This window comes from Geotrypetes seraphini, chromosome 10 (genome assembly GCF_902459505.1).
Source record: "Geotrypetes seraphini chromosome 10, aGeoSer1.1, whole genome shotgun sequence".
In the NCBI taxonomy this organism is placed as follows: domain Eukaryota; kingdom Metazoa; phylum Chordata; class Amphibia; order Gymnophiona; family Dermophiidae; genus Geotrypetes; species Geotrypetes seraphini.
The window spans coordinates 95169850-95186382 of record NC_047093.1 but is presented as its reverse complement, the minus strand read 5'-3'; the positions used below and the strand labels follow the sequence as shown (position 1 = coordinate 95186382).

Here is a 16533-nt window from a genome sequence, read left to right as displayed (position 1 = left end):
GGCTATAAAAGGGGTAAAGAGGCTATAAAATAAACCCACCAATAGGCTGAATCGAATTGAATTGAATTGAAATTCTTTTTCCTAAATTGGGCAGCACTACCTTCAAGTCAGGGCAGGATTAACCAATAGGCCAAGTATGCACGTGCCTAGGGCCCGAAATGGTCAGGGGGGCCCGATGAAGGAGGGCATCAACATTGTTTTTTCCAAACGGCGAAGGGCCCCTCCAGCATTGATCAGCAACGCGGGCCCCCCTGATTGGCAACGCGGGCCCCACCCCGATCGGCAATGCAGCCCCCCCTCCCCATCGACGGAAAGTAAGACAAGCAAACAACGCGGGTAAGAAAGGCAACGGGAACTGTAATTGTGTAAGCGGTGTTGCTTGCCCAAAGCCTCCCTCTGACACAGCTTCCTATTTCTGCATGGTGGGGTGGGGCAGGGGGCCCAGTGTACTTGTGTGCCTAGGGGCCCTTGATGAATTAATCCTGCCCTGCTTCAAGTACCTACAAATCCAAAATGTGGCCCTGCAAAGGGTTAGGGTTTGAGTTTGAGACCGCTGTTCTAGAGCCTGTAGAAGGGATCTCAAAGTCCCTCCTTGAGGGCCGCAATCCAGTCGGGTTTTCAGGATTTCCCCAATGCATTGAAAGCAGAGCATGCACATAGATCTCATGCATATTCATTGGGGAAATCCTGAAAACCCGACTGGATTGCGGCCCTCAAGGAGGGACTTTGAGACCCCTGTAGGGTTGGGGTGGATTGAGCTTCATAATCAAAATTGGGAAGGGGTACTTAAGAGTCTAAAAGATTATTGAGGAGGTTGTAAGGCTGAAGTTTCCTAATACCCTTACACTGGTCCTGTCTGACTTTCGTCATCCAATATCTCTTCCCCAGAACGGAACGAACAGCATGAGCTAAAGCTAAAGTGTGTGTTTGTGGGGGGGGGGGGGGTGTCTCCTTCAAAGTAAGGACAACCCCTCTCAGGAAACAGGAAGAAGTGCAGTAATCGCAACACGATTTCAAGCAGCAGTCGTTAGAAGACGTGAGAGCGCAAGGTCGGGGGAACGTCTGGCTCCCCCAACATCCCAATACTAAATGTTCCGGAAAATGTAATCCACCCTCTGCCACCTTTTCATCGGAGCTCAAAAAACAATCTGTCTGCCGCCGATCGCTGAGGACCAGGAGCATCTCTCCGAGCAAAGGTGCTTTGCATTCGTTTTTGGATTTATAAATCAAGGCGGCTGCTTATAATTTTGTTGAATTTTGCAGTAATTCCTTGGTAGGAATCAGTCTCTTTCCCGCCTTTAGAACAGGTGGGCCTTTTTTCCCCCCCCCCTTTGTACAGCATGATTTCAGATTTTGACAGGATGAGAATCTGGGTTCGCACAGGTATGACTGGATTGTGACACTCTTCATGTTCTGTTAAAAATATGTGACGAAAAACCAAGGGCGCCTATTTAGGCAAAGAATTGATGTAAGTTTTTAGGAAGCCTGCCGAAAAGGTTGCTTTCCTTTTTCATTAAAGTTCTTGGCGTAGAAAGGAGCTCTTTATCCAAAAGAGAGGAGCTGCTTCCTGTTTTATTAAGGGAAATACATACCGAGAAAGAATGCAAATATTCTGTTAATCTGTCATATTGATTTTGGCCCAAAATAGGTTTGCTCCCATTCCCTTTCAGATAAGTTGGGGCTCAGTGGCGCTCACTACAAGTTTGTGGGAAGCAAATGTCCACGTTTCAGTTTGTGAAACCCAGGGATATGTAGATGTTCGTGGTTTAAGCTACAGTATACTCGGTTTTTAACTGTGCTCTAAATCAGTGGTTGCCAAACCCTGTCCTGGTTTTCAGTATAGCCCTAATGAATTTGCATGAGAGAGATTTGCATATAATGGAAGTGGCAGGCATGCAAATCTGCTCCATGCATATTCATTAGGGCTATACTGAAAACCCGATTGGCCTGGTGGTCCTCCAGGACAGGGTTGGGAACCACTGCTCTAAATAACAGGCTAATTCTTTCACTTCTACCACAGAGTGGTGAAACTTGCTGGGTTTAATTTCCTTCTGTCATTTTAAAATGCAAGCTTTCCATTATCGTGAAAGAAAATGTTCATAAAATAGCTTTTCGGGGGCGATTCTACCCAGGGGCTCTGAGGAATAAAAATGTGTAGAGAGTCCCCTTCCCCCCCCCCCCCAGCTTTAGCTTTTACACTTGCTGAATTGAGAGGCTGTGCAACAGAGAAGGGAGCTTGCAATTTTTGGAGCTTTAAAAAAAGAAAAATACTTTGTGCTTTTAGAAGTCACAGCTGCTTTCTTAATGTTGAGTATCACTGGCATTATATAAACAGAGTGGCAGACTTAATTGCCTCTTTCTTCTCTGGAAAGGGCAGGTACAGGCAAGATCTGCAGCTAGATAACATCAGCTAGATGGTTTGAATACTCTGAGCAGAAAACGCTGGCAGTGCATCTTAAAATTGCCCGGTACATCTATATACCGTAACACAAGGAAGGATGGCTATTTCTCCTATAAACTGTTGATCTTATAATTGAAAGAAAGAACTGTGTATGCCAAACTATTATAAGCTGGAAATGTGTTACGACTCCGAGTGGAGGAGCAGATTCTTTCGGTTTTTCTTGTAGATTTGCACATAACAAGGTAAGAAGAAGTCTTACCAAGTAAATAACTCCAGTTGTTGCTGCTAAGTAGGCAGGAGAATTTTAGTGCTAAGACTTGAATGCTAGGCACAACATTTTAAATTGGACATGATTTTGGATTTGGAGCCAATGAAGGGCGGATAGACAAGGCATATGTAACATGGTCATATTTCTTTACTCGACAGAAAATGGACTGAGGTATTTGAAGAGTTTGTAAATGACGTATATTTGTGACTTCTGTAGTCCAGTGTAGACAGAGCTACAATAGTTAAGACGTGAGATTACAAAGACCTGAACAAAGAATATGTAAAGGATAGGAAACCAACTCCAAGCACTTGTGATATCTCTTCTTGGAATGAAATCTGTGAGTTGAATATGATCAGCAATATTGACTGAACCAGGGTAGATCAGGGGTAGGGAACTCCGGTCCTCGAGAGTCGTATTCCAGTCGGGTTTTCAGGATTTCCCCAATGAATGTGCATTGAAAGCAGTGCATGCAAATAGATCTCATGCATATTCATTGGGGAAATCCTGAAAACTCGATTGGAATACAGCTCTCGAGGACCGGAGTTCCCTACCCCTGCTATAGATGATCGATATTAAACAAATGAGGATCCCTGTGGGCGTGGGGTGCGAATAGTCTTGTCAGTGTTCAACACTAGTCTGTTATTGTATAACCAAGAAGAAACGGCAGATAAACAAGTTGGACGTTGTCAGAGATCAGGTATGACATAGGACGAGGAAATTAAAAAGCCATGCGCAAAGAAGCAATATCCTGCTGTGGACTGGGAAATGGTTAAAAAAATCAAATAATAATAAATATGAATGCTCCTCTTGATAATTTTAAGAGCACTATCTCAAAGGAAGAAAAAGCCTCAGGTATTATTTTGGCAGAGCATAAATGCTCAAACCTCCTCCACCCACATCATCGGCAAAAAACTTCCGAAGAGAATGTGCTATTACCACTACTCTTCAATGCAGGACCGAGATAGCTAGCTGCCTATTTATACTGTGAAGGTATAAGTGATACAATATTTTTGCCGATGTTGTGCCGATATTTATTATTTATTTACCCACTTCCATCTTTTTAAATAAAAATAGCATTAAATAGAGTAGCATTAAATGTCCAGTTCTCTCAGTGGAGGAAGGTGGAGTGAAATAGTGGAGCAAGTACTACAGGGATCTGCACTAGGATCTGTACCAACTGCTTTTAAAATAATAAATGATATTGAAATTGGAACAATGAGCAAAGTGATCAGATATACAGATGACACAAGATTATTCAGGTTGGTTAAATTACAAGCATGTAGCTTGTGAAAAAATTTCAAGAGGACTTTGGGGAAACAAGACTGAATATTCAAATGGTGGATGAAACTTCCCTCCCTCTTCTATTAAACTGCGCTAGCAGTTTGTAGCGCAGAGAGGCGCGCTGAATGACCCGCGCTGCTCCCGACACTCATAGGAACTCTAAGAGCATCGGGAGCTGTGCGGGCCATTCAGCACGGCTCACCGCTATTGCAGTTTCGTAGAAGAGGGGGTTAATGTGGACAAGAGCAAAGTAATGGTCATAGGAAAAGTAACATGATACTAAGGCCTCCTTTTTTGAAACTGTGATAGCAGTTATTATTATTAGAACCCTTGTTATTAGCTATTCAGCAAGTGAAGGAGATACAGGGTATTCCTTATTCAGATCGGGAATATAAAGTTTCTGCTTATGCAGATGATTTATTGCTTCATTTGAGAAATCTGGAAAGAACCATTCCAAGCTTACTAGAATTGATAGAGAAATTTGGAAAATTTTCAGGGTACAAGATAAATTGGAGTAAATCAGAAGTTCTTCCACTTAATGTCCATTGTACAAAAGGTTTATTTGAAACATTCCCCTTTCTATGGAAAGAGGATGGAATAAAATATTTAGGCATTTAGATTAAAAACACGTTGGAAGAAACAATGAAAGTGAATGAAAAATTTTTATTACAGAAGGTAACAGAAATGTGTGAGCAATGGAATCTTTTACATCTTTCTTGGTGGGGGAGTGTTCAAACTATTAAAATGATGATTTTGCCTGTGGTTTGTTATCAAATGAGTATGTTACCAGTTTTTTTGAGATATTGAAGAGTTGGGAGGGAAAGGGTTAAATTCTATTTAATATGAAGAATTGTAGAATTTCAAGTGATGTATTTAAGTTAAAAAATGTTGTTACTTTTTGATGCACTTGATGTAAGTTATAAAAATGAATAAAGAATTAAAAAAAAAAAAAAAGAAACTGTGATAGCAGTTTCTTGAGTGGGGAGCCGCGCTAAATGGCCCATGCTACTCCTTCATAAAACCTGTTTCTCCACAGGCATAGGTTCTTTCAACCCGGCCAAACAGAAAACAAAATTTATCTTGTTAACAATACCTTGGCTGCTACCACAGTCTCATGTCAGTCGTCTCTCTAGTACCCCAGTTCAGCTTTGAGATACACACAGTCATAAACCAAGTCCATACTTTAAGACCTCAATGGTTTACCTTCAGTCAGCTCTGCAAGAGAACAGGGGGAAATTTTCCCTCCTCTGGGCTTCCTCTCCCTTCTCCTAGCCCTGACTTTTTTGTTTCTTATTCTTACTTCCTGATCTGCACCTCCTTTCCCTTCCCCCTTCCTAGGGCTGAAGTATATTTATGGGTAGTGTTTTGATCTTGTGCATAAGTGCCCAGCAGGGGGAGTGGTAGGGATCTATAGATTCCCTCATAGAGGGTTAAGTGATTTACCCAGAGTCACAAGGAGCTATGATAGGAAGGAATCTAACCCAGTTCCCCTGGTTCTCAGGCCACTGCATTAACCATTAAGCTAGGTTTCTGTACACAAGTAACAATTAGTGAATGACTTATAGGGCCACAATGGCCTAGCTAAGATTGAATTGGCGTTGTCTTGCGCTCAATTGTCTTCGCGCTCATTTGACTAGCGCTCACTTATCTTGCGCTAAGTTGTCCGCACGCTGTTGTTTTGCACGCAATTGTCTATGAACCCAATAACATATTTCCCAATTGTGGACTGAGGGAAGTATATGAAATATGAAGGCAAAAATGAACTGGAAGCCTCTAGAAGTCAGACTGCAGAAATAGAAGTCAGACTAGAGAAATAGAAACTGAAATGCAAAATATCAGAGATACACAGTTCCCAAAGCTAAATTCAGAATAAATTACTTTCTCCAAGGATAAATAGGACATGCTATTCTCACATGTGGGTAGCAACTTCCATGGAGCCTGGTACAGATGCTACTCACTCAGCATTATTTCATTTTCTAGAAGCCTTTGGTAGGCCCAAATGCATATGCACATGTGCCTTCCCACCTGCATGATTCAAGTGAAACATGCAGTTTTGTTTCTTCCATGGAGCAGTATAAATGTGTTTTGCCTCATCTCTGATGCATGGTTTCAGGACTTCATTTTTCCTAGCCTTCCTGTCCTTATTCGCTGTGAGTAGTGTGGGACCTATTTTATTTTTAGTTCCTTCTGTTCTCTTATTTATTCTTAGAGGTTTTTTAAATCAGCATTTTTAAAGTTTTCTTTGTTTTTCTGCAGCTTGTGATGCTCTTAGGTCTGAGCTCCTGGTTTTAGCCTTCAAAAAAATTTTTTATTGACAATTGAGCTGTTTGATTTTGCTTCAGCCATTTTTCCAGCGATGTTCCAAAAACCTTCTGCGGGTTTAAGTGTTTGAGGTGTGGTAGGACCATATCTGTGATAGACACACAACTAGTGCCTACTGTGCCTCGGTCCCGACCATCAGTCATCTCACTGTAAACTCAGTTCTAAAATACAAGAAAGAACAAAGAAGAGTCAAAAACTTTGTGGCACACAGAAGCCCAGTCCATCAACAGCAGCGTCAGAGGCATCAACCCCAATGATATCAGGAAATGCATTAAACACTAGAGACACACTGGCAGCAAGGAGGTCTACACCTGCCTTGACATCAGTTATTAGTAATGCCCATTTGGGACAAGCATCAATGGACTCGACACTGAGATTCATGAGGATTGTGCATCATCCTTATCAGCACAGAGAGATCCAAATGTCCTGCTTTGAGTGAGTGCAAAGAAGCATGGACATAACTCTCCCTTGAAGCATGGTGTCAGGAGCACTATGACACCAGCAACACGATACCCAAGAAGCGCTGGTATCATGAGGACCACTTTACCTCTGTGGATGCGATGCTGATGTGCTAGTCTCCTCACAGCCAGAACCCCCACTTCCAATTCAGATCCTACTTTTACACAGTTTATTCCTCCACTGGTGCTGGTCCCAACCCTGCCTTTACCAATTCCTACCCTCAAGAAGCAACTCCAGATCATGTTACAGGAGGAACTGATGCACATCCTAGCTTGGCGTGATGCCGAGACATTGAGTATGTCAGTACTGACTGTGGTTCTGCTCCAGTCCATTCCCCATGGGAATTCATTTTCCCGTCCCATCCCTGAAAGCTCCATCATCCGCACAAGCCTCAAACATTTTAAATCTTGTGTTTGAGGCTTGTATGGTTAAGGCAGAGCTTACAGGAATGGGACAGGGACAGTGACAAAACTTACGGGGACAGGACGGGGAAATTGAGTTCCTGCGGGGATGGGGAAAAATTTGTCCCTGTATCATTCTCTAATTGGCTATGCTCTCTGGATGTAAAGGATGTTTACTTCCATATCCAAATATGTCCAAGTCACATATTGAGTAGAGAAACACCACTTCCATTATAGCGTTCTGCCGTAGGGTCTCTCATCTGCTCCCAGAGTGTGTTCAAAATATCTTACAGTAGTCGCAGTATCACTACACAGACTGGGAGCGCATATGTTTCTCTGTCTGGATAATTGGCTGGTAAAGGTAAAGAGCATATCAAAGGAAGGTGCTCAAGGATCAATGCAGAGAACTATTTGGGTGTTGGAGCTAGAATTGTAATAAACTACACAAAGTCACACCTGCTCATAGTACAGCATTTGGAGTACATTGGAGCCCTGATAGATGCGGTTCAGGCTCAAACCTACCTGCCTCAGCTATGGACAGATGTTCTCATTTGCTTCACCTGTCAGGTTTACAGCAGCCAGCAGATAACAGCTCATACACAGCTATGGCCTCTTTAGTGTATGTCACATCCATGGCATTCCATCATTTGTGAGGTTCCCAATGGACTCTGGCTTCCCAATGCTGTCAGGCCATGAGAAATCTGACAGATGTCATCTCGGTCACTCCAGAGTTACAACAATCCTTTTTCTGGTGGATAATTTGGACAAATTTGACTCTGGGACTTTCATTCTAAATTCCTCCTCTGCAGAAAATTCTAACCACAGATGCATCCAACTTGGGGAGGGGTGGGTGCCCATGTAGATGAGCTTCACACCCTCCATTCAGGAGGCCCAGGTTCACATCAGCCAGGTTGCCATGTACTACATCAACAAGCAGGAGGTTATGAGATCTTATCCCCTGTGTTGGGAAACAGTCAGGATGTGGCAGTGGGCCACCACCCAAGACATGGTACTTAGATCCACATACCTGGCTGGCAAAGACAGTCTGGCAGACAGAATTAGCAGGGTGATGTAGCTGAATGAGTAGTCTTTCAATATGGGCATTGCCAGGGATGATCTTCCAAGCGTGGGGCAACCCCTCAATGGATCTCTCTGCCACTCATCTCAACAGCAAAATCACTCAGTACTGCTCCAGAATCAGGTCACATAGTAAGAAAGATTCTGCTGAAACTCATGCATGACCAGGTAATCAGGATCCTCATCATGCCTTGTTGACTGAGACAGATTTGGTTCCCTTCTGGAGTTGTCCTCTGAAGAACTCCAATTCCTGGCCCTCATGGCTTAGATGTTGAGAGTGTAGAATTTGCATTCTTTTAACAACCTGAGGTTGTTTCTTGATAACTTCCAGAAAAGATTCCATTAAGAAGTAGGAGGTTTGTCATCTGGTGTGAGGGCAAACATAGTAACATAGTAACATAGTAGATGACGGCAGATAAAGACCCGAATGGTCCATCCAGTCTGCCCAACCTGATTCAATTTAAAATTTTTTTTTTATTATTTTTTTTTATTTTTTATTTTTTCTTCTTAGCTATTTCTGGGCGAGAATCCAAAGCTTTACCCGGTACTATGCTTGGGTTCCAACTGCCGAAATCTCTGTTAAGACTTACTCCAGCCCATCTACACCCTCTTAGCCATTGAAGCCCTCCCCTGCCCATCCTCCACCGAACAGCCATACACAGACACAGACCGTACAAGTCTGCCCAGTAACTGGCCTAGTTCAATATTTAATATTATTTTCTGATTCTAAATCTTCTGTGTTCATCCCACTCTTCTTTGAACTCAGTCACAGTTTTACTCTCCACCACCTCTCTCGGGAGCGCATTCCAGGCATCCACCACCCTCTCCGTAAAGTAGAATTTCCTAACATTGCCCCTGAATCTACCACCCCTCAACCTCAAATTATGTCCTCTGGTTTTACCATTTTCCTTTCTCTGGAAAAGATTTTGTTCTACATTAATACCCTTTAAGTATTTGAACGTCTGAATCATATCTCCCCTGTCTCTCCTTTCCTCTAGGGCATACATATTCAGGGCTTCCAGTCTCTCCTCATACGTCTTCTGGCGCAAGCCTCCTATCATTTTCGTCGCCCTCCTCTGGACCGCCTCAAGTCTTCTTACGTCTTTCGCCAGATACGGTCTCCAAAACTGAACACAATACTCCAAGTGGGGCCTCACCAATGACCTGTACAGGGGCATCAACACCTTCTTCCTTCTACTGACTACGCCTCTCTTTATACAGCCCAGAATCCTTCTGGCAGCAGCCACTGTCTTGTCACACTGTTTTTTCGCCTTTAGATCTTCGGACACTATCACCCCAAGGTCCCTCTCCCCATCCGTGCATATCAGCTTCTCTCCTCCCAGCATATATGGTTCCTTCCTATTATTAATCCCCAAATGCATTACTCTGCATTTCTTTGCATTGAATTTTAGTTGCCAGGCATTAGACCATTCCTCTAACTTTTGCAGATCCTTTTTCATATTTTCCACTCCCTCTTCGGTGTCTACTCTGTTACAAATCTTGGTATCATCTGCAAAAAGGCACACTTTTCCTTCTAACCCTTCAGCAATGTCACTTACATACATATTGAACAGGATTGGCCCCAGCACCGAACCCTGAGGGACTCCACTAGTCAACAAAAGCAAAGGAGAGTTGGTTTGCCAAGACCTTTTGGAGAGGCACGACGATGTTTTAGGCTGTGTTATCACTGGTGATGAAATAGGGGTGTACCAATATGACCCTGAAACAAAGTGCCAAAGTGCACAATGGAAGTCAGCCAATTCTCTACAACCAAAAATTTTCGCCAGTCCAAATCAAGAGCCAAAACGATGTTGCTAACTTTTTTTGATATCAGAGGGCACTTTTTCTAGGATGAGTTTGCAAATTTAATTGTCAGACCTCGTATGTATGGACTGGTGCTTTTTGTCAGTTATACTGACTGCACACGGTTTCCAGAGGAGAACCTTAGCTTAAATGATATGCTTTCAGGTATGTTTTATAAGTTAAGATATTGTATAAGTCGTGGTTGGGAGTTATTGTTGAATGGGGAGATCACTATTTACATAGAGGGCCATTTTTGATATGATGTCTATGTCTGACTTTGGATGTTTTCAGCAGTTCATCCAAATATGAGGTAGAGAAAATATCAGTTTTTGAAATCGCAAAACATCTACCGTATTTTTCACTCCATAAGATGCACTTTTTCCCTCCAGAAAAGTGGGTGGAAAAAAGGGTGCGTCCTATGGAGCGAATACCCAAACCCCACCCCCCCACCCCCGTTACTCTGTAGGACCGCCACCGTCGTTGCTGCTTGTTGCTCACTGCCGTTGAAAGTAGAAGAAAGGAAAGGCCAGGTGGGTGCAGCGATTGCACGCCGGCCCAGAAGTCTTACCCCCTACGTCAATTCTGATAGGGGTAGGGGATTATATCGAGGAATTGTCTGGATGGAAACATCTGGATAAAGTAGGAAAGAAGTGGGCAAAACTGAAAAGAGTTATTGTAAGGGCACCAAACCATTGTGTAAGGAAAGTAAGTAAAATTAAGAGGAAAAGAAGGCTACTCTGGCTCTCAAAAGTAGTAGCTGAGAAGGTAAAGAGAAAGAGGTTAGCTTTCATAAATTACAAAATATCACAGAAAGCGGAAGACAAGCAAAAATATCTGGAAAAATTAAGAGAGGCTAGTCGAGTGATCAGGAAAGTAAAGATGCAAATGGAAGAAAAAAAAAAAAGCTGACATGGTAAATTAAGGGGACAAGTCATTTTTTTTTAGATATATTAGTGATAGGAAGAAGTGCAAAAGTGGCATTGTGAGACTCGGAGGTGAAGGAGAGAAATATGTAGAAGCTGATAAAGTTAATGCTGAATTGCTTAATAATACTGTTCTGTGTTCACAGTTGAAGTGCCGGGAGCAGAATTGCAGAAGACAAATGCAAATAGGGCTGGAGGTATGGTAGACCCTGATCAATTTTCAGAGGATTGTGTTCTTGAGGAGCTAGCTAAACTAAAAGTGGACAAAGCGATGGGGATGGATGGTATACATTCAGGATACTGAATGAAATTAGGGACGTTCTTGTGGCTCCGCTGGCTGACATTTTCAATGCTTCTTTAGAGTCGGGAGAGGTACCAGAGGACTGGAGAAGGGCGGATGTGATCCCTCTCCATAAAAGTGGAAGAAGTAGAGAACTACAGGCTGGTAAGTCTGACTTCTGTGGTAAGTAAATTAATGGAAATGCTTTTAAAACAGAGAATGGTGACATTTCTGGAATCCAATGAATTACAAGACCCAAGGCAACATGCATTCACTAGAGATAGATCTTGTCAGATGAATGTGATCAATTTCTTTGACTGAGTGATCAGAGAATTGAATAGAGGGAGGGCACTAGAGGTGGTGTATGTAGATTTTAGCAAAGCCTTTAACAGTGTTCCATACAGGCATCTAATAAATAAGCTGATTGCCCTTGGTATGGGCCCAAATTGATGGACTGGGTCAGGAACTAGTTGAGTGGAAGGTGACAGAGAGTAGTGGTCAATGAAGATCGTTCTTAGGAAAGGGATGTTACTTTACTAGTGGTTTGCCTCAGATTTGGTTCTTGGGTCTGTTCTTTTTAATATTTTTGTAAGTGATATTGCCGAAGGGCTGTCAAGTAAAATTTGCCTCTTTGTGGATGATACCAAAATCTGCAATAGAGTATTCACCCTTGATGGTGTGGAAAATATGAGGAAGGACCTTGCGAAGCTTGAGGAATGGTCTGAAATTTGGCAGCTAAGATTTAGTGCTAAGAAATGTAAGGTCATGCATTTGGGCTGCAGAAACCTGAGGTAACGGTACGGTTTAGGGGGTGAAGAGGAGTGGGGCTTCAGTGTGATAGAATGTGTTGATCTTAAAGTGGCTAAACAGGTTGAAAGGTGATGCTAAAAGCAAGAAGGATGCTAGGGTGCATAGTGAGAGGAATGGCTAGTAGAAAAAAGAAGGTATTGATGGTGAGACCTCATTTAGAATATTATGTACAATTGTGGAGACTGCACCTTCAAAAAGGATGGAGTTGCTCAAGAGGAAGGCAGCTAAAACAGTTGATGGTTTACATCATAAGGCATATGGGGATGGATTTAAAGATCTCAATATGTATACTTTGGAGGAAATGCAGGAGACGGGAGATATGATAGAGACATTTAAATACCTATGTGGCATAAATTCACATGAGACAAATCTCTTTCAATTGAAAAGAAACTGCAGAGTGAGAGGACATAGAATGAGGTTAAGAGGTGATAGACTCAGGAGTAATATAACAAAATACAGAAAGGGTGGTAGAAATGTGGGATAGTCTCTCAGTAGAAGTGCTAAGGTAAAAGACTGTGTCTGAATTCAAGAAAGCATGGTGCAAGCACGTGGGATATCTTAGGGAGAGGATGAGATGGATGCTGCTGAGAGCAGACTGGATGGGCCATTTGGCCTTTATCTGCCATCATGTTTCTATGTATTCTTTACTATTTTTATATAGAGTTCCATTCTTTTGATTTTATTTAGCTTATAAACTGCTGTGCTCTGCTGGACAGTTAAAGCGGTATAGTAAATCGAGAATAAATAAAAGTTATCCAGATGTCAACGATATTCCTCACTACCGTAGTATCCAGATAACTGTTTAGACAAGTTAACTATTTTACTGCCACAACCTGTCCAGATAATTAACCAGGTGCTCAGTGAATCCCATGGATGGGATGCAAACATGCCAGGATATAATCTTTTTAGGAAGGACAGAGATGGTCAAAAAGGTGGAGGAGTAGCTCTCTATGTAAAAATCGATATCCAAGTGACTGAAATGCCAGGGACCTGGGGAGAAGAAGAAGCGATATGGATCGTTTTGAAAAGAGAAGATGGAACTTCTATCTATGTGGGTGTAGCCTACAGACATCCGTCTCAATCGCAGAAAATTGATAAGGATCTGATTGTGGATATCCAAAAGTTTGGAAGGAAAGAGGAGGTGCTGCTGTTGGGAGATATCAACCTGCCGGATGTGGACTGGATGTTTTGTCTGTAGAATTGGAAAGAAGTAGGGATATTTTGGTTGCTTTTCAAGAGGCTCTGCTCAGACAAACGGTGACAGAACCCACGAGGGAAAAAGCAATATTGGATCTGGTCCTCACAAATGGAGAGAGTATCTCTAATGTTCGAGTGGGTGCTCACCTGGAAAGTAGCGATCATCAAACGGTTAGGTTTGATATAACGGCTAAAGTGGAGAGCGGCCACATGATACTTAAAGTCCTAGATTTCAAACGTACGGATTTTTTTTTTTTTTTTTAATCTATTTTATTCATTTTCACATCAAAGATCACAAAGAACACTTTGATACATGTAACTAAATACATTCAAGAAATTATTATCAAATCATAAATTCCAGTACAATGATTATAGTCCACATTAAAGGAGAGTGAAACCATACACAATCAAGGGTAGTTGAATTAAAGAAAACTAAACTCGGTCATATTTGCATATGCCACAAATGTACAGGGTTCTTTGGTTAATTACATTAGATCCTAAGTGGTTGAAATTACAGAGTGGTCAGGAGCCTTAATGGCAGCCTTACCTTCCAAAAAATATTGCAATTGTTCTGGATCATAAAAAATATACTTATTTGTTTGATAGGTAATACAACATTTACAAGGAAACCTAAGTTGAAAGGTAGCTCCCAAAGCCAAAACTGACTGACGGAATGTCAGAAATTTTTTCCGTCTAAGCTGCGTCCACTTTGAAACATCAGGAAAAATTGCAATTTTGTGATTGTAAAATTCAACATTTTCAGTTCTACAATAGAGGCGGAGAAGAGCTTCTTTATCTTGTAAGAAAACAAAAGTTACTAACAAAGTGGCTCTCGCTGAAATCTCAATCCGTGAAGATTCTAACATCCCAGTGAGGTCTAATTCTCCAGGATGAACAATTGACTTGTCCTTATCCTCTTCAACTATATTTAGATAATATAGTTTTTGCAATGGTGGCATATTTGTCTTTGGAAATTTTAAAACTGAAGTCAAAAAAGAATGAAAAAGTTCTCTCGGTGATAATATTCTAGATACAGGAAAATTTAAAAGTCTCAGGTTTAAATTTCTATTTGCATTTTCTAAGTTTTCAATTTTCCTGATCATTAAGTTTTTTTCTTTCATTTGAGAATTTGATACAAGTTTTATTTCAGAGACTGTCTTTTCAATATTATCCATTCTAGTTGCTTGTTGTTGAATTTTCCCTTCACAATTTTTAATTTGAATTGCAGTTTGTTGAGTTGAGGAAATAAATTGGGAGCATACCTGGTGAAGGCTCTCCATGGCTCCCCACAACGCCTCCATATCCACCACTTTAGGCTTGATCAGGGGTTTCAGAGGTTGAAGTGGAGAAGGGACTCCATTTCCCACACTCGTTGCTCCCTGAACGCCTCCTCCTCCCTCTGCCGTTTGCTGGTGACCCGGCATAGCTTGAATTACCTCCGGGGTCAAAGGCAGCATCATCGGTTCCAGCGGGGATTCACTCCCCGACGTCTCCCGTTGATCCGCGGGACTGCCCGACATCGTCCCGGGACGGGGAGGGATCGCAGGACCCAGCGGGCTCAGCGAAAAGTCGCTGTCCAGTTCCGAGGTCTGCCCCCCTCGGAGCACGGGTTCGCCCAAACCAAAGGGAACAGCAAAAGCTGTTATTGCTGTCTGGCGTGTCGCCAATGAGGCCGAGAATGCCGGGAGATTGCTCCTCTGTTTCCCCCTGCGCTTCGGCATTCCTTCAAGCAAAACCGGTAAGTCAATCTCGGGGAAAAAAGCTTAGAACGCCGCTGGAAGGGGAGCCTCTCACGACACGTCTGTCCCTGACGCCATCTTGGTTCCCCCCCCAAACGTACGGATTTTAATAAAATGGGAGAGTATCTGAAGAAAGAGCTGTTAGGATGGGAGGATATAAGAGAAGTGGAAAAACAGTGGTCTAAGCTGAAAGGAGCTATGGACCTTTATGTGAAAAAAATAAATAAAAACAAGAGGAAAAGGAAACCGATATGGTTCTCAAACTAATGGTGGAGAAAATAAAAGCAAAAGAGTTGGCGTTCCTGAAATATAAAAAAAAAAAACAAGAAGAGGAGTGCAGTAAGGACTACCAGCTGAAACTGAAAGAAGCCAAGAGAGAGATACGTCTGGCGAAAGTGCAAGTGGAAGAACAAATGGCTAAAAATGTAAAAAAGGGAGACAAATTTTTTTTCAGATATATTAGTGAAAGGAGGAAGATTAAAAATGGAATTGCTAAACTAAAAGATGCTAGGAACTGATATGTGGAGAGTGATGAGAAAAAAACAAATACACAGAATTCACAGAAGAAAATCCTGGAGAAGGACTGAGATTGTCTGGCAAAGTAACGCAAGAGAATGGAGTAGATTCTGTGCTGTTCACGGAGGACGACGAAAATGATAGGAGGTTTGCTCCAGAAGATGTATGAGGAGAGATTGGAAGTCCTGAATATGTATACCCTAGAAGAAAGGAGGGACAGGGGAGATATGAATCAGATGTTCAAATACCTGAAAGGTATTAACATAGAACAAATCTTTTCCAGAGAAAGGAAAATGGTAAAACCAGAGGACATAATTTGAGGTTGAGGGGTGGTATATTCAAGAGCAATGTTAGGAAATTTTACTTTACGGAGAGGGTGGTGGATGCCTGGAATGCGCTCCCGAGAGAGGTGGTGGAGAGGAAAATGGTGAGTTCAAAGAAGCATGGGATGAACACAGAGGTTCTAGAATCAGAAAATAATAGTAAATATTGAAGAACTAAGGCCAGTATTGGGCAGACTTGCATGGTATGTGTCTGTATATGGCCTTTTGGTTGAGGATGGGCTGGAGAGGGCTTCAGTGGTTGGGAGGGTGTAGATGAGTGGAGAGCTTTGATGGACACTTCAGCAGTTGGAACCCAAGCACAGTACCGGGTAGAGCTTTGGATTCTTACCTAGAAATACCTAAGAAGAAAAAAATTAAAAAAAATTAAAAATGAATCAGGTTGGGAAGACTGGATGGACCATTCGGGTCTTTATGTGCCGTCATACATCTACTATGTTACTAGTTGCCACATTCTTCCTAGATATTCTGGACCAATATCTAGGTAAAGCCTAGCACTGAATGTTCAGGTTTAAGAATAAACACTGCATTCGGCTTTATACAACAACACTTACTGTGGAGTTTAAATATCAAGTGGAAGATTTTTTTTATAAGGAAAATGAAGACATTAATGTTCTATTCTATGGAGCCTGTTGATTTTGTAATACAGAAGAGCTCAGTCATATCGCCCTAAAGATAAAAATGCTCATGAAGCCACACTGATAGTGAGAAATAC

At 42.0% G+C, this 16533-nt stretch overlaps 1 protein-coding gene across 3 annotated transcripts in view; it reads left to right on the top strand.

Moving 5' to 3' along the window:
• The first annotated feature begins 967 nt into the window (after positions 1 to 967).
• Positions 968 to 16533, top strand: part of LOC117368313 (dual specificity testis-specific protein kinase 1-like) — a 174495-nt gene continuing 158929 nt past the window's right edge. The window contains exon 1 of one of the 3 annotated variants that reach the window (XM_033961852.1): positions 968 to 1196. The gene's annotated coding sequence lies outside the window, so the exon portion shown is untranslated. Of the gene's footprint in view, positions 1197 to 2364; positions 2644 to 16533 lie in introns of those variants that run through there. The other 2 variants (XM_033961851.1, XM_033961853.1) reach the window with 2 other exon arrangements.